This window comes from Sus scrofa, chromosome 18, assembly GCF_054392235.1.
Source record: "Sus scrofa isolate SSC_HxYL_T2T_F1_AM1 chromosome 18, Sscrofa_HxYL_maternal_Yorkshire_Landrace_v2.0, whole genome shotgun sequence".
NCBI lineage: Eukaryota > Metazoa > Chordata > Mammalia > Artiodactyla > Suidae > Sus > Sus scrofa.
This window is the reverse complement of record NC_139400.1, coordinates 21,664,312-21,685,303: the sequence shown is the minus strand read 5'-3', so window position 1 is coordinate 21,685,303 and position 20,992 is coordinate 21,664,312. Positions and strand designations below refer to the sequence as shown.

The 20,992-nt window shown below is 38.6% G+C and overlaps 1 long non-coding RNA gene across 2 annotated transcripts in view; it reads left to right on the top strand.

Moving 5' to 3' along the window:
- Positions 1 to 19,166, top strand: part of LOC146394922 (uncharacterized) — a 247,917-nt gene extending 228,751 nt beyond the window's left edge. For both annotated transcript variants that reach the window (XR_014833711.1, XR_014833712.1), the window contains one exon: positions 16,361 to 19,166. This is a non-coding gene — a long non-coding RNA (uncharacterized LOC146394922). The remainder of the gene's footprint in view (positions 1 to 16,360) is intronic.
- Positions 19,167 to 20,992: the final 1,826 nt, after the last annotated feature.

Sequence of the window (20,992 nt, the reverse complement as noted above, 5' to 3'; positions counted from 1 at the left end):
AGATTTTCTGGCTTGCCCCTAGAGACCAGGCTCTTATCTCATGAATGCAGAAAGTGAAAGAGGAAGACACATCATGGCTCTGTTTCATTAAGGCATAATGACTTTAAACAATAAATGTGGTTTATTTGATATCTTGGACTTTGACAGATAATGTTAGCCATTCCTACCCCTCTTAGGAAGAAATTGGAAAGTTGGGAGAGGAGACACTGGCCGTGTGGGTGGAAAGTTCCTTCCCTCCTATAGGAAAGGCAGGTTCATTCTTAAAGAGAAGGATAATGCCTCCTCTGTCAACTCTCTCTCTCTAATTGATTAACATTTCTCTACCCTACTCTCACTAAAGGAATTCAGGCCTCATGTTCCCTCACTTGAATTTTACCGGTAGAACCCTACAAGGTTCCCTGACTTGAGCTACAGTTCTCTTCAGTCAGTGTTTTATATTACAACCCAAGTAATATTGTTCTAAAAATACAAATCAAAACCTTCAGGAGCTTGCTAAAAATCATCCGGTGCTTTGCCATTGCTCTAAGGATAAGGTCCCCAAATCCCTTTTATGGCTGATAGGAGTCTTCTGGTTCTTCATCTTCTCCTTTGCCTCATCAAGCACCACTGCCGTTATAACTTATGACAGCCACACTGGACTTCTGCTTATTCAAAACCACTGTATTCCCACTGGGCAACCGCATTTACCATGCCACTTTCTATAGCAATCCTGCCTCCCTTTATTGACTAATTCTTCAGGTTTCAAATTTAAAGACCCTTTCTTCTGGAAAACCGTGCTTAAGTGTTCTATGTAGAAATTTTGACCAAAATGGTCCCGGTTCAGTCTCATACTTGAAAGGCTTTATTTCTTTTCTCCTGACTGCTGTCCTGTGAAGGCCAAGTAGTTGCTGACATAAGCAAGGAATAAAATTTAGGGTAAAGCTTGGATTCATCTTTCATAATATTATTTAGTGGTGGAATGATGGATGATACCTGAGTATATTAACCTTTAGAGATAAAGGTCATGAAATTCCACCTCAGTTACATAAATGTAGGCTTTGGCCTAAGGCCTAATGGGGTTCACAGAACCATGCCAGGGTTTCACCTGGGGGATTATGGGAAAAGTCCTAGAATAATAAACAGGAGACATTTTCTAGTCTTAAAAATTCTTCAATTTCCAGGAGTTCCCCTCGTGGCGCAGTGGTTGACAAATCCGACTAGGAGCCATGGAGTTGCAGGTTTGATCCCTGGCCTTGCTCAGTGGGTTAAGGATCTGGCTTTGCCATGAGCTGTGGTGTAAGTTGCAGACACGGCTTGGATCCCTCTTTGCTGTGGCTGTGGCATAGGCCAGTGGCTATATCTCTAATTGGACCCTTAGCCTGGGAATCTCCATATGCCACAGGAGCGGCCCTAGGAAAGTCTAAAAAAAAAAAAAAAGTCAGAAAAAATTCTTCAATTTCCTAAATCTAATCCATTTTTCCCAACTACATTTAACTTATGCCTCCAAATTTTTTCGCTCCATAGACCTTTTCCCCTTGATCTACACATATTCTCATGTTATCATAAATAAATCATTTTCTTCCATTTGTTCCTGTGGAAATTATTGTTTCTCCTATCTTTCTCCTTCCTCTTGTCACCATATGCTAGAATATCACCACCCCATGATAGAATAAATTACAGCAGTTCCCTCACTCATTCAGCATTTGCTGGCCTCTCAGCAAAGAATGCTTTGAACCTCCCCCCAACTTGTGATTCAAATTAACTCTCAGAATTCAGGAAACTTTCTGTTCACAGAGACAATGATATACTCTCTTCCACTATCTTACCTGGTCTCTCCAAGTGTATGATGCTGTTCATACCTTTATCCTTGAAATTATCTCTTTTTTTTTTTTTTAAACTCCTAAGATCAGTAGTATTTTGATTCTACTTTCTTTCAGGCTGCTTCTCCTGGGAAAGTAATTTTCCATTACTTGAAAAAAAAATTTACACTTTGGTTCTTTTTTTTTTTCTTTTTTGCTATCTCTTAAATGTTTTAAAATACTTTGACAATGATGTTTCCATGTAATTTAAAAAAAATACTTACTGTGTAATGAGCACTGGGCTAGAATTAATGCATGGATTAGATATAGTCCTTTTTTTTTTTTTTTTTTAATTGAAACTCCCTTGGAGGATCTGATTCAGTTGGTCTCCAATGACACACAAGAATCTTTCTTTTGAACAAGAGTCCCAGGTGATCAGACAGACTGAAGAAACACTGATCTGGAATAGAGACTCCTCAAACTTTGGTGTCCTTAAGCACCCCTTGAGAAGCCTGTTAAAATAGCAGATTTCTGGGTTCTATCCTTCTATAGTCAGATGTAGTAGGATTCAGATGGGACTTAGACATGGTAATTTCTAACAAGCCCCCCCCCCCCCACCGCCGCCATGTTATGTGTATATAAAGCATATGAAGACAATTTTGTAAAAAACATCTAAGGAGACAGGAGGTAGAAAAACAGATGGAAATGGCATATAATATGTGAGGCTATACAAATACTTTGTCTCCCGTGGTCCTTTTGGCTTCTCTGCTTTTTCTTCCTGGAAGCTTAACAATGAGGTCTTTCAGCATTGAGAGCTGAATCTTTCAGGATTGAGTTCATTTTGGGGACTCCAAGGTCCTTAGCTGATAGAGCATTAGTATACAAACTCCTCTGCCTACACTCAGGCATGAAAAGGTCTTATTCCCAGCCAGGAAGCTCCCATTGATACCTAGTCGACCAAGGACTGCTTCACTCCTCCCATCTAACTTATAAATACATAGAGGAGTGAAAGCAGGGTCCTTCTCCTGGAGCACACTTCACATGAGTCCAGCTGTGCCTGGCTTAGCCACTCCTCACTCTGGGATGGTGAAGATGTGGAGGGTAACATATATCCAGCTTCTTTACTTGCTTGAAAGTTTCCCTAATAAGTGTATTGCTGGCAGTGTGTGTTCCTGTGCCATGGTAGAGCCGCTGATATCCACAATAGCCATGCTGCATTTTAGTCTTGTGGTGGTAAGGAATGGATGAGAGTTTTAATAGGTCATCCTAGTGGTAGAACCTCCTTCTGGTGATAACAAGCAGATCACCAAGAAAGCTGATGATCAGGTGATGATACTGGCTGTCAGACATCACAGCCTCAGAATGAACAGGTCACTGATCACACTGAAATGCTTCCTGCCTGAGTAGTTGTGGTATTCATGAACTGTCATATCTGTAGATTGTCCAGACCACTAAAGCCCAGAAGTCAGGGAATCATCTGGATATTCCTAAAGAGTGGATTCACCCCAGGGTAAAAACAAACCAAAAAATGAGCGGTCAACTAAAATAAAGCTACTAGAAGGCAGGGAAGAGAGGCCTGTTTCAACAGAACCCAGGGAAGATCTATCAGGAGAACTTCTACAGGGGTCAACACATACAACCAAATACAGATTACAGCCTCCGCGGAGATCCAGAACAGACTTAAGAGAAATTTATGGACCATCTCAGTAAGAAATCAGAGCAGACCTAAGGCCAAGTTCTCAGCCCAGACTCTTTCATTTCCCACTGTTCATGTCAGGCTCCATTTTGTGTTCCTCACTCTGGAGGGAGGCGTTTTAGAAGAACTTCTATGTTGGGGCTTTTAAGCTGTAACCAGCCATTTTTATCTGGACTGCCTTGCCATTCTTTTGTTTGACTGTATAAATGATTTAGACCTTCTGAGTTCCTTAAATCCAGCACTAGTAAGAGGACAGGCTGGTTGGATGAAATCACTTGACCCCTCTTGATGGACGTTATTACATTTGGCCAGGGGCATTGCTGAGAAAGGACTCTAATTCTAAAACTTAGCACAGTCATGCAATTGAAACAACACCACTTTCCAGGAGTAGAGAAATGAATCAGTCTCCATATAAAAGACTTAATTCAGCCAGGGATGTTTTATACTACATTGTTTCTCAGTTCAACAACCTGATCTGACTACTTAAAAAAAAATAGGTCCCTACTACTTAGTACTTCAGTGCAGTTTGTCCGTTCTATACAGAAAAGTGTCTGCTGTTGTTCCAACACTGACCTGTATCATAATAGTGACTTAACAAATCACATCTGTTACTGGCACTTGGTGTCCATCTTTAGACCAGCTTTCCTTCGTGCTCCTTCACAGAGGAGTGTAGACTTTGCTTTCTTTTAGCCAGGCACGCTGAGTGTTCAGTGACTGTCCAGAACTTAGCAGCTAGTGATGTGTCACCAATGTGTTGGAGAAACCACACCATAATATGAATTGTTTGATGAAGTCCAACATTCCGTTATTGCTTTATTCCTTTATTTCTTTATTCCATTTATTTACTTATTCCTTTATTCCATTATTCCTTTGAAATGTTTAAATGTACACAAAAAAGATAGTATATTAAACCACCATAGGTACATATTATAATATCAACATGTACATTCTTAATACCAACATTTACTAACACTGACATTCTTGTTTCATTTATACTGCTGTATTTTTTCCCTGACAGTATTTTAAGCAAATTTCAGATGAATATTCATAATATTTTTATATTGGCCCCACCAAAGAAACTGCTTACATTTGCATGCCATTCAAGCACAGTCAACTAAAAATGGATGGACCTTTTATAAGAACAAAAATCCAAGGTCTTCTTGAGACTATATGGGCATCAGCTCAAAATGATACTTCCCAGCTTATTTAGAGCAAACTACTGGCCATGTAGCCACCACTTAAAACAAAAGTGACTCAGCACCTGAAAGGCCTCCTTAGAGATCAGAGGCAGGGTTGATCCTGATCCCATTTGATCAAGTGGCCAAGATCAGATGGGATCCCTGAAGCAAGAAGTATTGGAAACATTCCAGGTATCAGTAACACAAGCCATGTCCTTTACCTCCACTACCCTTTCAGAGTCAGTCTTTTAATTGTTGCCTGTGAACAGTCCTAAAGATGATTGGTGCTCTTGCCTGTGAGATAGCCAGTACTCACTGGCCCTCATTTTTTAAATTGGAAGATTTCTTTCAACTGCTAACCAGTACCCATCCTCTGGACTATGACTGCCAACTGTCTTGAAGTTATGTAATCTCCCTGATGGAAACGTCCTGACTTCCTGACTTGACATACCCATCCTTCAGTGGGTCATCTCTGAACCCAAGTCCATAAATTAAAAGAGTCCCCCAGGAGCTCCACATGAAGATCAATGTGTATTAAGAGCAAAGCTGGGTCCTATCATTATTATAATAATGTAAAGACTTTCCTGTTTTCATAGCTGTAGAGATGAATTTATACTTGAATATGTTTATGGATGAGCAGAATTCTGACTCCAGATTTGGATTCTAAGCTTTCTTCCAAAGCTTGTCCCTTGAGCTTCCTTTACATGCTACTGAAACCTCCAGTGACGTTTTTGCTTTTGTTCAGGCTAATTCCTTTACATGGAATACCTCCCTCACTCCATTTCTGCACATTCAAACTTAGTGATTCTTCCAGGCTTGGGTCAAATGTTACCTCATTCTTTGACCATGTATAGAACTCTATTTACAATTCTTTCATGATAAATTCTTCACTGTTTTATAGTCATTTATATTCATGACAGATTTTTAAGAGTCTTTTTTTGAGATTATAATTGGCAAATACTAGTTTCAGGTGTACAACATAACGATTCAATATTTGTGTGTATTGTGGAATGATCACTACAATAAGTCTAGTCAACACCCAATCTTATATCAGGAACTCAAGTGAACGAGGTTGGGCTTTAAGGAAAGAAACATCAATAAGAAAATTCCTGCCCCACGGAGACCATAGTTTAACAGGGTTGCTGGACAATTAACAGTTCCTGTGGGTAGGACAAGGCAAGGCTTCTTATAGGAATATGTCAAGGGTACTATGGGAGAGCAGAAGAAGGGTGACTCCCACTGCTGGCCTTATCATTAAAGGCCCCAGGAAGAAGCGATGCCTGAATACAGACTGGAAGGATGGATAGGAGTTCCAGCACAGCTAAGGGAGGGGAAGATATTCCAAGCCAAGTGCACTACAACTCTCCTCTCTTGTTACTAAATCACAAGCTCCCACAGGCTGGAGTGCTTCCAGTCCTTAAGGTCTCAGAGCACTTTTATGCCTGGCATAAAAGAATAGTTTAGTAAATATGTCTGAAGGAGACTTTTAGGATAGGTGTTGTGATCAAGCAGCAAATGGAATTGGGCAACACATGATAAGAGGGTACCAATGAATACCTAATGGTATTACTTAGACCAGCTCTGTCATTATGAAAACTGGAGCAGGAAGGAGGTTGCTTCTGCTCAAGTTCTGCTTAGAAACCAAGGAATACCACACAGCACTGGTCTTTACAGAATCTTTGAAGACCCAAGCTATTTCTGCCATCATTAAGAGCTTATACTTTCATGTAAAGTAGATATTACTGAGCTGTGACCTATAGTTCGCAAAGGACAGTAATGAGGTTTCTGAGCCTCCCACTACTCCTCATTTTCTCTTTTTAGTCAAAAAGTGCATGTTTACAGGGCTATCAACAAGTGTCAAGAAAAAGTTCAAGCCTGGGTCACCTCATTATTATCAAATTCTCACCAGCTGAAGTAATCTTCTCAGAAGAAAACAATCTGAATAGCTTATAAAAATCATGTTTTTTGTCAAAAAATAGGAAGCGGTAGTCAGATACAGGAATTTGGACTTAAAATATCGGGGTCCTGATTAACCCTATATTTTCATTTGTATTGGTGAATTTCATTCTTTCCTTCACATCCAACGTTCCAGAGTTGTCTATGCCAGCAGTTTTCATTTTGTCACCTGTGGCCATGGCCCATGCCCAAATCAATCTTGATACACACTTCTATCTGTGCTATCTTACTAAAAGTGCTTTCCCTAGAATCATCATTGTACCTTTGAGCAAGAGTGACTTAACTTCTCTACAGTACCGGTCCCTTTGACTGTTCCAACCTACTCAAAACTGTCTGGGGCTTTTTTTGTTGTTGTTAGTTTTCCTGTTTTGTCTTGTTTTTTGCCCCCACAAAATCTCTGTCTCTCAGGTTTCAGTTTTCTTTCCCAGAGACTAACCTTCAGATAATTTCTGTTTTTACTTTTAATACTCTGTCTGATGAATTTATTCCTCAGTGCATGCTTACAAAAACATTGACAGAGCTAAAATACAATTTTAGGGCAGGATTCTGGCCTCTAGAATTCTATATACAACTCTACTTGAATGTTCCTTTGAACACTCAAAATTAACATATCCAAAATTGAATTCTGGGAGTTTCCGTCGTGGCGCAGTGGTTAACAACTCCGACTAGGAACCATGAGGTTGCGGGTTCGATCCCTGGCCTTGCTCAGTGGGTTGATGATCTGGCGTTGCCATGAGCTGTGGTGTGGGTTGCACATGCGGCTCTGATCCTGCGCTGCTGTGGCTCTGGTGTAGGCCAGCGACTACAGCTCCGATTAGACCCCTAGCCTAGGAACCTCCCATATGCCGTGGGAGCGGCCCAAGAAATGGCAAAAAGACAAAAAAAAAAAAAAAAAAAAAAAAAAAACCAAAATTGAACTCTGTCAACCTTTCATATCTTTAGAGGCTCAAGTCTGAAAACTTGGAGTGTCCTATGCTCTGAATCTGCCTTCCTAGACTGTCTTCTCAGCATCTCCATTGCTCTCAGTTGAGACCCTGAACGGCCTCAGCGTCCTAATTAATTCACATGCCTCCAGTCTTACCCCTCTTTTTTTTCGTTAATGATTTTTATTTTTTTTTCCATTATAGACGGTTTACAGTATTCTATCAATTTTCTACTGTACAGCAAGGTGACCCAGTCACACATACATATATACATTCTTTTTCTCATGTTCTCCTCCATCATGCTCCATCATAAATGACTAGATATAGTTCCCAGTGCTATAGAGCAGGATCCCATTGCTTATCCATTCCAAAGGCAGTAGTTTGCATCTATTAACCCAAAATTCCCAGTCCATTGCATTCACTCCTCCCTCCCTTGGCAATCATAAGTCTCTTCTCCAAGTCCATGATTTTCTTTTCTGTGAAAAGTTTCATTTGTGCCGTATATTAGATTCCAGAAATAAGTGATGTCACGTGTTATTTTTCTTTCTCTTTCTGACTTCAATTAGTATGAGAGACTCTAGTTCCACCATGTTGCTGCAAATGGTATTGTTCTGTTCTTTTTTATGCCTGAGTAGTATTCCACTGTGTATATATAATAGAGTTCCTTAATCCATTCATCTCTTGATGGGCATTTAGGTTGTTTCCATATCTTGGCTATTGTGCATAGTGCTGCAGTGAACATACAGGTGCGTGTATCTTTTTCAGTGAAAGTTTTGTCTGTATATATGCCCAAGAGTGGGATTGCTGGGTCATATGGTAGTTCTGTACATAGTTTTCTAAGGTACCTCCATACTGTTTTCCATAGTGGCTGTACCAATTTATATTCCCACCAACAGTGCAGGAGGGTTCCCTTTTCTCCACATCCCCTCCAGCATTTGGTATTTGTGGACTTATTAATGATGACCATTCTGACTGGAATGAGATGGTACTTCATTGTAGTTTTGATTTGCATTTCTCTAGTAATCAGTGATGTTAGGCATTTTTTCATGTACCTGTATATCTTCTTTGGAGAAGAATCTATTCAGGTCTTTTCCCATTTTTCATTTGGGTTGTTGGCTTTTTTGCTATTGAGTTGTATAAGTTGTTTGCATATGAGATTAAGTTCTTGTCACTTGCAATGTATGCTGTCTTTTTTTTTTTTTTATGGTTTCCTTTGCTGTGTAAAAGCTTATCAGTTTGATTAGGTCCTATTGGTTTATTTTTGCTTTTATTTCTGTTGTCTTTGGAGACTGACCTGAGTAAACATTTGTATGGGTTGATGTCAGAGAATGTTTTGCCTATGTTCTCTTCTAGAAATTTGATGGTGTCTTATGTTTAAGTCCTTAAGTCATTTTGAGGGTTTTTTTTTGTGCATGGTATGAGGGTGTGTTCCAGTTTAATTGATTTACATGTAGTCTTACCCTTCCTTAAACTCTTTTCCCAACTGCTGGCAGTATGTAAGTGTGTGCATGTATTTAAAACAAACCTAAGAATGTCATACACCTACTAAAATATCAAAATTTTTGGAGTTCTCGTCAGGTGCAGTGGAAAGGAATCCAACTAGGAACCATGAGGTTGTGGGTTTGATCCCTGGCCTCGCTCAGTGGGTTAAGGATCCGGCGTTGCTGTGAGCTGTGCTATAGGTGGCCAACGTGGCTTGGATCTGGCGTTGCTATGGCTGTGGTATAGGCTGCAGCTGTAGCTCCTATGAAACCCCTAGCCTGGGAACCTCCATATGCTGCGGTTGCAGCCTTAAAAAGCAAAAAAAATAAAATATGAAATTTGTTCACCATCTGGCTGCTCACATCTGTGGTTTCACTAGTTACCATTCTCTTGTACCCTATGTTCCAGCCATCCTGCACCACTTGTGGATTCCATAGTTCCATGATTGTGCAGAAATCTCTTCCATGTTATGCAATAATGCCGCTGCCTTGATTGCCCTGTGCAGTCCTTGACCTAACTAACTTCATCAGTCCTTAAAATTTTGATTATCTACCTTTTGATAGCCTTTTATAACACATACACCTACCTACCCACCCACGCACCCCAGAGCTTAACTGGATTAGTTGCCTTATGTGGTTTTGTTTTTAGTATATTTTCGTAGCATTCTGGATATACTTTCTTGGTGACAACAAAACTGTATTTTAATCATTTGTTGTCAGACTCCTCACTATTCTGTTTCTCCTTAATATTGACTCTCTGTGTTAGTTTTCTTGCTCCACTACCACCCAGCATCACATATGGCACAAAATAGTTACTTAACAGTCTTCCAAGCCAGTGGATCCATTGTTTATAATCAGATATACCCTTTGCTAAAATGTGACAAAATAATTCAGTATTGCGGGTTCTCCATTTATCAAATAAGAATTATAGCTATAGCTATAATTATAATCTACCTCACAGGTTTGTGAAGATTAAATGAAATGTCAAATATATGAACAGATTTTGATACTATAAAGCGCATTTTAAAATTTTCAAGTCAGAACTCTGTACTTGGTCATTATCCTTAGTCAATACAAGTGTGTTTACTTTTCTCCAACATGTTTGGATTTCATAAAATTTAAATGCCTCTAGAAGATAGATCCAGCAATCACTTTCATGGTCTGAAAACATGAATAAAAACAGAAAGAAGCCACTTAGTTGAGCCCTTGCATTTGAGAATAGAAATGCAAACAAAAGCACGATACATTAACTTGTTGATATTAATGCCCAAGTGTGGACAATACATATGATTTAGATGTCTTCCTCTTTCAGATAAGTTATGAAAACAACAGTATAAAAGCTTTATACATCTTTTTTTTCCCCTTACATTCATCTTTTTTTCCCTCCAGACTACCAGCTCTTAAAGTGGAAAATAAGGCCAATACACTACATTTGAAAGCTTTCTCTGCAGGATGACTCAGCCTTCTGGCTATTGTTCATTCTATTTCTTTTGCTTATAGAGCCACTAGGAGGTTAATTTAAAGTTTTCAGGAAGTCAGGGTACTCACCTCTCAATTTACTGCTTAAATAAATAACAAAAGTGTTAAATGGTCATCCTCCAAGTGCCGTTACCTTCAAAAAATGACCAAGCAAAGCACATTGTCACCTTTAGCGCTACATTCTTGTGGAGCTGGTATTTTCAAGGTAAAATCTCCTTTCTGTATTGATTAAAGTAGATTCCTGTTTTTCTGGAGTCAGCTTCAGGGAGAGGAAGCTGGGATCATTAGATTCTTATCTACCTCCCATGTCAGGCCCATCAGACCAAAGAAGCCTTAGATTCTCATTTCTAAGGGTGAGTCAACCCCAAGTTACTTGCTATACTCAGGAAAGAATTGTCTTTGCCCTATGGTAATTTCTATTTTTTCATTCTGGAGAAATAGAAAAAAATTTTCTTTTTACAGTAATAAATTGAACGGCAGTTTAAGAGCATGCATGGCAAGTTAGATTTCATGAAAGTTTATGAAAATGTTTTTCTCCACCCTCTCAAGTTCTGTGTCTGGGATCTGCAAATTAAAAGGATAAGTGACAGATTAACAGGAGAAATAATTTATTAGTATGCATGTAGAGTTCTTAACAGAAAAATAGTGAAGAGACTGAGAAGTGGTTAGAACCAGGGGCTCATATAGCATTTTAACAAAGAGTAATAGGAGTTCTCATTGTGGTGCATTGGAAAGGAATCAGGCTAGGCACATGAGGTTGTGGGTTTGATCCCTGGCCTTGCTCAGTGGGTTAAGGATCTGGCATTGCCTTGAGATGTGGTGGAGGTCACAGAAGCAGATTGGATCTGATGTTGCCATGGCTGTGGTGTAGGCCAGCAGCTGTAGGTCAGATTGGACCCCTAGCCTGGGAACTTCATATGCCACAGGTGCGGCCCTAAAAAGCAAAAACCAAAAAAACTAAGAAAGACAAAGAGCAATAAACTTGTGGAGAAATGATGAGACAAAGGAAAAGGAGTTCAGGCTTTTAATGGCAGTAAATGGTGGGGAAGTAATTCTGTGGGAGGAAACTAATGAAAGATAAAGGTTATTTAATAAGGCCCTGTTTATCCAGAATCCTCTGTGCTGTCTATGGTGATAAGATTCATTCTCCCCTTCCTGGTATTGGGCAGGAGGACACCTTCATAGAAGAAATTTTACACCTGTCTTTCAAGCAGAGAGGGGAAAGGCAAAGGGTTTTTATTGTATTTGCTTCTTCTCAATTGCCTTGAGCTCAAAATAATCCTTATGTCAAGTGACATATATGGCAGAGACATATTACGATTCCATTCAAAAGCAGGTCTTATGATTCATATGCAGTTAACCCGTGAACAACCTGGGTTTCAATTGCATGAATCCACTTAATTGCAAATTTTTCAATAAAAATATGCTGTAGTGCTCAAAGATCAGATCAGTGGTTGATTGAATCAGAGGACGTGGAACTGCAGATCTGGAGGGCAAACTTTTAAGTTATATGCAGATTTTTGACAGTGAGAGAGGCTCAGGGCTCCCAACCCTTGCTTTGCTCAAGGGTCAATTGTGCATAAAAATTTAATTGCCAATCATGGTATAGAGCTGAAGAATTTATCTTTCCCAAACCCAAAGATCATTGATTATTACAAGGTTCATGCAATATGCTGCAAAATATTATTTATCAAAGCTCTTTCCGTCCCAGTTCTCTTCCTTCTTATTTTCTTCTCACTCACAAACTTCAAGTGATTTGTACTACAAATCTCCTTTACCACTATTACTTTATAGTTATCTTTAAAGTGTCCAACTAGTTTTCCTAAAAATTATTTCAAAAATAAACTTTAAAATAATCCTTGTAATGTGAACAGTATTATCACATATCACCTATAGAAAATTACCATAAAAAATAAAAATAAAAATATATAATTTCCATTTAATTCTTCCTCATAGTTTTTATTTTTTTCAATAAATTACACCTGAACTTGCATACTATCTGTTTCATCAGAACTTTTAACATGTTAATCATTGTTATTTTAAATTCCTGTTGAGAAGTTCCCGTCATGATCAGAGGTAACAAACCCAACTAGGATCCATGAGGATGTGGGTTCAATCCCTGTCCTCAGTTACCTGAGTTGCCATGAGTTGTGGCATAGTTTGCAGACAGGGTTCAGATCTTGTGTTGCTGTGGCTGTGGTGTAGGCTGGCAGCTGTTGCTCCAATTCGACCCCTGGCCTGGGAACTTACATATGCTGCACCTGTGGCCCTAAAAAGGAAAAAAAAATAAAAATAAAAATAAATAAATCCCCTGTAAAAGAGTTTCAACAACTTTCATTATATCTGAATCTTAATTCTTTATTAATTGGGAGTGTACATTTTTTTTTCTAAGTATATGTCTTATTTTTTTGTTAAAAAACAGAGGTCCTTTTTATAATGGTATAGAGGATCATAGTAGTTTTTATTCTTAGAAACTGGCATGCTTTTCTTCTACTAGGACCGTAGTGTGGAGATGTTCTGAGCTTCAGGTCTGTTATAACTGTGGCTACCCTCCAGGCACCACCGTCTTTTGAGTTCTTCTAGTGGTGGTTGGTGTTCTGAGTTGGGCTGATTTCCCAGAGTGTTTGTCTTGATATCAGTTCCCCCCTAAATGTCAGGACTCCTTTTTATACTGTACTTCAAAGAAGTGTGTTTCTTATAGCTCCTCCAGCAATATTCAAAGTTTATTTTTACTTAGTCATTGCTACCCTAGTGATGAGAGTTATGGGACAGTCTTTCATATTCTGAGTCTCAGTCTTAGCATACATTGTGTATACAAGTTCTTTAGTCAGCACTACAGCTTTCATTTTAAGTCCAGATTTTTTTTCCCCTCTCCTTAACCAGAAGTAGACAGTTATTTTCTCTTCTCTTCTTTCAGCTGTGAAGAATTTTCACCCCAAACTACGGGAGACAGTTTTTGTTGCCTTTTCCTTGACCATTAAGGCTTCCATCCCATAAGAAAGATCCAGTAGGGTCCAGTTAGGTAACTGTGCCCTTTCCACAGTGGTTGCCTCCCTCCCCACCCCCTTCTTTACCGGTTCTCAGGAACCTCTCTAGTTCATCCTGTGAGCATCTCCAAGACTGTGCAAGTCATCTGGGCCTGAGTTTTCAGGAATACAATCAAGGGCGGGTTGTATCCTCAGTAATTGCAGAATGGTGCTGTTAACATAGAAATGGAAGGATTATTGGTTTGGCAGATTTGGGATGTATTTGATCATCATTTGACTGAAAAGCGTATATTTGAAAAGTACTCGAAGACTCTTGATAGAAGTGTGAGGTGAAAAATGGGCTGATAATGGGTGAGGAGGATAATTAATTAAATTTAAATGTGAAGTTGCCACTGCCTGGAGAAGTGGAAAGAATTGACGCAATTTCTAGCCATATCATCTGTCTCAGACATTGTGAACAGGTTTCACATTGGAGAATGTTTACAGACCAGTAGGAATTATAGATTGTGTAAATGGACATACTAACAGAATCTGACAATGTGACTGTGCAGTGTGGTGAGAATAAGACCGCAGCAAAAACCTGATTACAAAAAGGGGTCACAGGCAGGTATTTGAGATGTAAACAAAATAGATATTAGACTGAATTTTCTGTAAACTGCAACAAACTGCCTCTGCTTTTTAGCACTTTAGAGCATAAGAAACAGTAGCAGAAAGAAAAAGTATTGAAATCTGCCTAATGTTTCTGCTATGGTATGAATGTTTGTGTCTCCCTAAAATTCATGTTGAAATCCTAACCCTCTTTAGTAGGGGAGGCCTTAGGGAGGTGCCTTGGTCTTGAGGGTAGAGCCCTTAGAACAGAATTAGTGCCTTTACAAAAGTAAGTCAGAGAGAGAAAGGCAAATACCATATGATTTATATGTGGAATCTCAAATATGGCACAGGTGATCCTATCTCCAAACCAGAAACAGATCAAGGACATGAGAGCAGAGTTGTGGTTGCCGGGGGGGAGAGGAGAGGGAGTGGGATGAACGGGAAATTTGGGGTTGGTGGATGCAACCTGGAACATTTGAAGTGGATGAGCTTCGAGGCCCAATTGTACAGCACAGGGAACTGTGTATGATTGGGTCACTTTACTATACAACTTAAATTGAAGAAACATTATAAATCAACTATGCTTTAATAAAAGGAAAAAAGAAAGAAATCTCAGAGATCCCTTGCCCCTCCTACCAGGTAAGGACACAGTGAAAAGGTTCTGTTAATGAATCAAGAAGAGGGTTTTCAACAGAACTCCCCTGTGCTGCCACCTTGATCTTGAACTTCCAGTCCCCAGCACCGTGAGAAATAAATTTCTGTTGTTCATAAGCTACCTATTATCTGGCATTTTGTGATAATCAGTCCAGATGAACTAACAGTCCTTTCATCTCAATATTATAGACTCTTTTCATGACTGAAATATTATATCACATCACATTACAGTTATCATAGCTGTAGTTGTCAATGTTTAAGATTTATCTTAGTCTGGTAATAAATATTTCCTCTGTTCAGGGAAAGAATTGTTCTGCTAATGACAGTGTCTTATTGGGGGAATTTTTCCCATTTTTTAAAAAAATTTTCAAGAATCATAAGCTCCTCACATAAAAATATTGAATAGTTGGAAAGGAAAATCCCCCAAATTCCTTATATTTTGCATGGAAAATCAAGTTCATGAAAATCAAGTAAATAGAACATTATAAATAATAGTATAGTAATGTATTCATTACCCAAAAATAGTTTTTTTGCTAGTGGGATAACTTTATCCTGTTCCAGTTATACTTTAAAGGGAGAAAATATCCAAATTATTGCATGGCTATATCTTTTAACCTTTAATTGCTTAATCACTCATGGTTATCATCTCTCAGTGTTTTTTATTTTCTAATTATCTTAAGCATTATACTACTACACTCCTTGAACTCAGAAACTATAGAACCTAATAAAACCACACCAAGATATGCCACTACAAGCATGTGGAAAGGTTAAGATAGGCACATGTTCATTGGAAGCATAGATGGGAGTGATAAGGTGTAGTAAAATAGACATGAAGTAACTTATCGAGTATTATCTGAAGACAACTTCAGTAAAGTGTATTGAACATACAGAAAAAATATAGAGGAGAATATAATGTATGCTTATTTGACAAGTTTCTTGGCATTTTTTTCCCCCATGTTTGGTTTCAGAAAATTTAACTCCAGTAAGATTCCATTCCCCATCCTATTTCCATCTCTCCATTCTAAGACATAGTCTCATCCACATTTCCTCTTTTTCATTCCAGAACTGTTTTTCTTCTTTTGCTGCATGTTTGCATTGATAAACAACATTATAATTTCTTTATTAAAAATATACATTTGGGAGTTTCCTTCGTGGCTCAGTGGAAACGAACCTGACTAGAATCCATGAGGACGCAGGTTCGATCCCTGGCCTCAGTGGGTTAAGGATCCAGCATTGCTATGGCTGTGGCGTAGGCTGGTGGCTTCAGGTCCGATTTGATCCCTAGCCTGGGAACCTCTATATGCTGCAGGTGTGGCCCTGAAAAGACTATACACACACACACACATTTAATTGGGGGATACCATCCCCTCCTCAGGAGGCAGACATAGACTAGTGATGGAGATTTTAAAATCCAAAAGCCTGGTTTTGGGTTATAGCTAAGCTGTATGTTTTGGTGAAGTTTTATTAACTCTCTGATGTGCAGAATTTCTGAAAAGAAGAGAAAACATGTACTTTTGGGGGTTTTGTGAAGGTTTGCAAAATACGGTATACAAAAATATTTGCAAAGCTATAAAATGTTTATATAAAATATTATTGCTCCATTTCTTTTTCTTTCTTTTTTTTTTTTGCCTTTTTAGGACAGCACCCTTGGCATGTGGAGGTTGCAGCATAGGGGTCAAATGGGAGCTACAGCTGGTGACCTACACCACAGCTACAGCAATGCAGGATCCGAGCCGCATCTGCAACCTACACCACAGCTCGTGGCAACACTGCATCCTTAATCCACTGAGCAAGGCCAGAGATTGAACCTGCGTCTTCTTAGATGCTACTCAGATTCATTTCTGCTGAGCCACGAAGGGAATTCCTCTTACTCTATTTCTTCTCGTGTCTTGATCTGTAGATAAAACTATTGTTTCCTCAGTGTATGAAGAGGCTATGTAGTTTTTAATAGTTCTTTAAAATTGCCTGAGCTCATAGAATATGTCCCGAAAGACTATTTCTAGGACAAGGGGAATCCTACCTATTATGGGCTGATAAAGGGTTATAGAGGAGTACAATGAGATATATACATGCAATTAAATGTTAAACCATTATGCTCAGTGTTATAATATCATGCATAATGAAAGGGACCGCAGAGATTATCTAATTTAGCAGTCTAATTTAACACCTAATAATAAAATTCAGAATCAGAACTGACTTGTTTTAGTCACACGTGGAATTTTTAAGCAGAAAATATCGATTGAATTGTGATACTTCTTCTATTTAAAGTAATACTATTATTTTCTATAATTTGTTTTTCCAGTGTTGAAAGAGAGCTAAGGCTTTCTCTATTGAAAATGATTACTGTTGATACTGGCACTCCTGGAGCAAAGTCCTCATGGGAGATTGTCTTCTCTCCTAAAGATGAGCCAGGCACTTATTCACACAGTTATTTAATATAAATATGGCCTTCTCTGTCAGTTCTGTGACTCTTTTTCATTGTCACAAACTGCTACTGCATGTGCGTCAGTGGCAGCGTTGCTAGTGATGATGCTGTTGTTTTTCCTCGTCTCAGATCAGGGCCCCGACTATTTGCTCATTCCAGAGGAGTGAAGATGCTGACAGCTCAGATGCTGCCAGCAGCTATCTGTCAGCCTGGAGATGGAGAGGGTGCTCAGCAAGAGGGCTGGGGCTCTAGCAGCTGTTTCAGCTGCTATTCACTCTGGAGTTCAGGGCATGCGTCTCACATTACCTGTCTTTCAAAGAAGTCAGCTTCCTATGTGGAAAGATCTGTAAGTCCCCAAGAATCCAAAGGTGAAAGAAAGAGGTACACATTATAATTGTGCTTGATTCTTCAATCTGTGCCCAAGTATGAGGCTTACTCTTAGTTATTCCACCCATTCCCCTGGGCACATCCAAACCGCTTGAGTTTCAGCGACACGCACTTACGCCAGACAGAACCCCTGCACATCTGCTGTAAAAACGCTCAGAGTATGTCAGTATATTTTGCAGCACTGAAGTTGATGTCTTTTAGTGGAAAGAACACCAGACTAGAATCTAAATGATCTGGGTTAGAGTTCTGGCTCTGTGATGGACTGGCTATGTGACCTTGGGCAAATACTTTCTGTCTGGAGCTCACTTTTTTCAGTTGCAAAATCAAGTGGTTGTTTAGGCAATCGTTGAAGTTCCTTCTTGTTCCAATTCTATGATTTCTAAATAGGTGATTATAATAATGGCTATAATGTATTGAACACACACTTCTGGCTGGACCCTGGTCCAAATCGTTGACATGGATTAAATTATTTACTCTTCAAAACAACCCTTTGATTAAGTAAGTGCTGTCATTGATTCATAAATGAGGAAAGTGATGCTAAATAATTTCTTCAAGATTCCAGGAGTAGGGGCAGAATTGATATGTAAACCTGTTTATATCTGATTTTGGAGGTAGAGCACTGAAGTACCTTGAAAAGAATTCTAATAGCCTTGTAAACGTGGACCTTAAAAAGCCCAGGCGGTCTTGGAATTAACTCCTTGTGCCTGGAATTTCCACAGTATTTCTGAAATTTCTATTACTACATTTCCTCCCCCACAACAATATGATATTGCTCTTAGACTCCTTGGAGTTTTAGAAGCACTTTTATGATTCCCTTAAAAGTTTTATGTAAAACAGCGTTCCCTACCACCCAACTCCCTGTGACCATCTCAGTTTGGAATGCTGTTTACAAACTAACAGAGAAATTGAAAATTTAAATTACTCTTATTGTTACCTATTATTTGCATATTTCTAACCTGCCATATAAAGTTAATTGCTGTTGATTTTTTCATCATTGAAAACATAAAGTGCATGAGCTACTGGAATTGTCTAATAAATATTATTTATTCCTTATGCATTGGCTTTCTGCTAAGAAAAAAAGGAGGTCAAAGTTGTTGGAAAGAAATGGGAGGGTTTAGGCGCAGTTCTCAGAGTGGTGTCTAATTTCTTAATGACTACAGGTGGTTCACCTCAGCTCACTATTGGTTTCTCCATTCGCAAAAATGGTAAATGATATCTACCTCACTAGCACAAAGTTACAGCAATTTCCAGAGTTATAAAGTACCCTAAAGGTATACCTCTCTCTTTGATTATATTAATAATCTTTTCATGAGACTCCATGTCACTAATAACTCTGTCTCTATTTTAGATGTTGATGTCAAAATGATCTTTATGATTATATTAATTTTTTCACCTTTAAAGTTTCAGTTATTCCTCTTTTAAAAGTTTCAATTATTCCTCTTTTCCAAGAGAAGCAAACTCAGTTTCTTCAGCTTAGCATACAAGACCTGCCTCAAGCAATCTGGAGTGTCCCTTTAGTGCCTTGTATATCCTCATGTGATAACATGGCTCTCCCCTTCTTTTCTGTCTCACCTCATGCCCTAGATAGTCAAATAAAGTTTTTAATGTGGCCAACTCAAGCTAGAATCTAACATCTCTGTTGTTGTTGTTGTTGTTGTTTTTCATTCTCATAGAGTTTATTATGGTACTAAAATATCAACACAAATGCATGTGTATACATGACACACAGACCCCTCCAACACATTAAGTCATATTAAGAGATTAAAAATACTTTCTGGTTTGGGTTGAAACATGTATCTTCTCTGTTTTTGCATGACCTGTTCTGTTTGACTGGAATCCACCTCTTGTCTTTTCATTTGACAAGGTCTCCTCATCTTTTAAGGCTTATGGAATTTTCACCACCTCTAAGAGCCTTCCCAGACAGCTGCCTTTCCCCAACTAGTCCTTTCTTCTTCCCATTCTTAAGGGCGTGGTGCTGGATCACCTCCTCTTCTGCACTCCAGTTATTCATTTATCACATCAGTTCGTGGAAGCCAGAACTAGATCATATTGTTGACACATTGTCTCTTGTTTTCTGGTGGAGTGTTGATAAATTGCAACAAACAAGCCATCAATGACATCTTAATGTTCATTTTTTCCTCACTCTCCAGATACTATAATAAAGATTTTTCCAGAGTTTAGACAGCTTTCATTCAAAATAGCAGTATGGTTAAAAAAAAGTTGAACCTATAAGATATGGAATTCAGAGAATATATCTTGGAAAGCCCTTACATACAATGCATATATCATGTGAATGCAGTGAAGGTCATAATTAATACATATTTGTTGTGACATCATATTGATAAAAACAATTGAATTTACAGAAAAATGGAAGCAAATAACAAAAAATTGTATATTTATGATGGTGTAAGCATAACACATTTTTTCCTAATAATTCTCACAGTGAAAAATCAGAATTTTCTATGTATTCACTTTCTTAAAATGCTAAAAGTAGGCCATCATAATTTGATAGAAAGTAATTTGCCAAAAGACTATGTTGAGCTTTACCTAGACATGTGGATTTTTGTACCACTGGAAAACCTGGAGGTAAAAATGGTACAGCAGCTCTTCTGAAGACATTTCTTACTGTCTTCTGCCTGCTGTTGCTTAAATATGTCTACCAGCCCATACATACTGAGTATTTCCAACTCTGTAGCAAGTGATCTCTATTCCATAAAAGTTATGTTATTTTCCCAACACAATCTAGACTCTGACAGAATAGTTTTTCATTCTTAGTCACTATGATTTGCCCTTTCCATGTCACACAGTTTAGACTGTTGAAACATCACAAACTGGTCATTTGCAACCTGGCGTGTGCCAGCATCACCAAGAACTTAGTATGATAGCAAATAACACTTTAGTGTTTTTCATGGAGTGCTTCTACTTTATTAAAGTAGATTTACAATGTTGATTTACAATGTTATGCCAATTTCTGCTGTATGGCAAAGTGACTATGGGACCCTTGAGGGCATCTGTGTGTAATGTAACTACTACATTCCCTTTCTTATATCATCTTCTATCCCCGTCTATCCCAAGAGAGAGACTGGATATAGTTCCTGTGCTATACAGTAGAACCTCATTTTTTATCCATTCTAAATGTAATAGTTGGCATCTACTAACCCCAAACTCCCAGTCCATCCCATTCCCTCCCTATTCCACCTTGGCAACCACAAGTCTGTTCTCTATGTTTGTGAGTCTATTTCCGTTGTGTGGATAGGTTCATTTGTGCCATATTTTAGATTCCACCTATAAGTGATATCATATGTTATTTGTCTTTGTCTTTCTGATTTACTTCACTTAATATGAGAAGACCTGGTTCCATCCATGTTGCTGCAAATAGCATTATTTTGTTCTTTTCTATGGCTGAGTGGTATTCCATTGTGTTTATGTACCACATCTTAATCCATTCGCCTGTTGA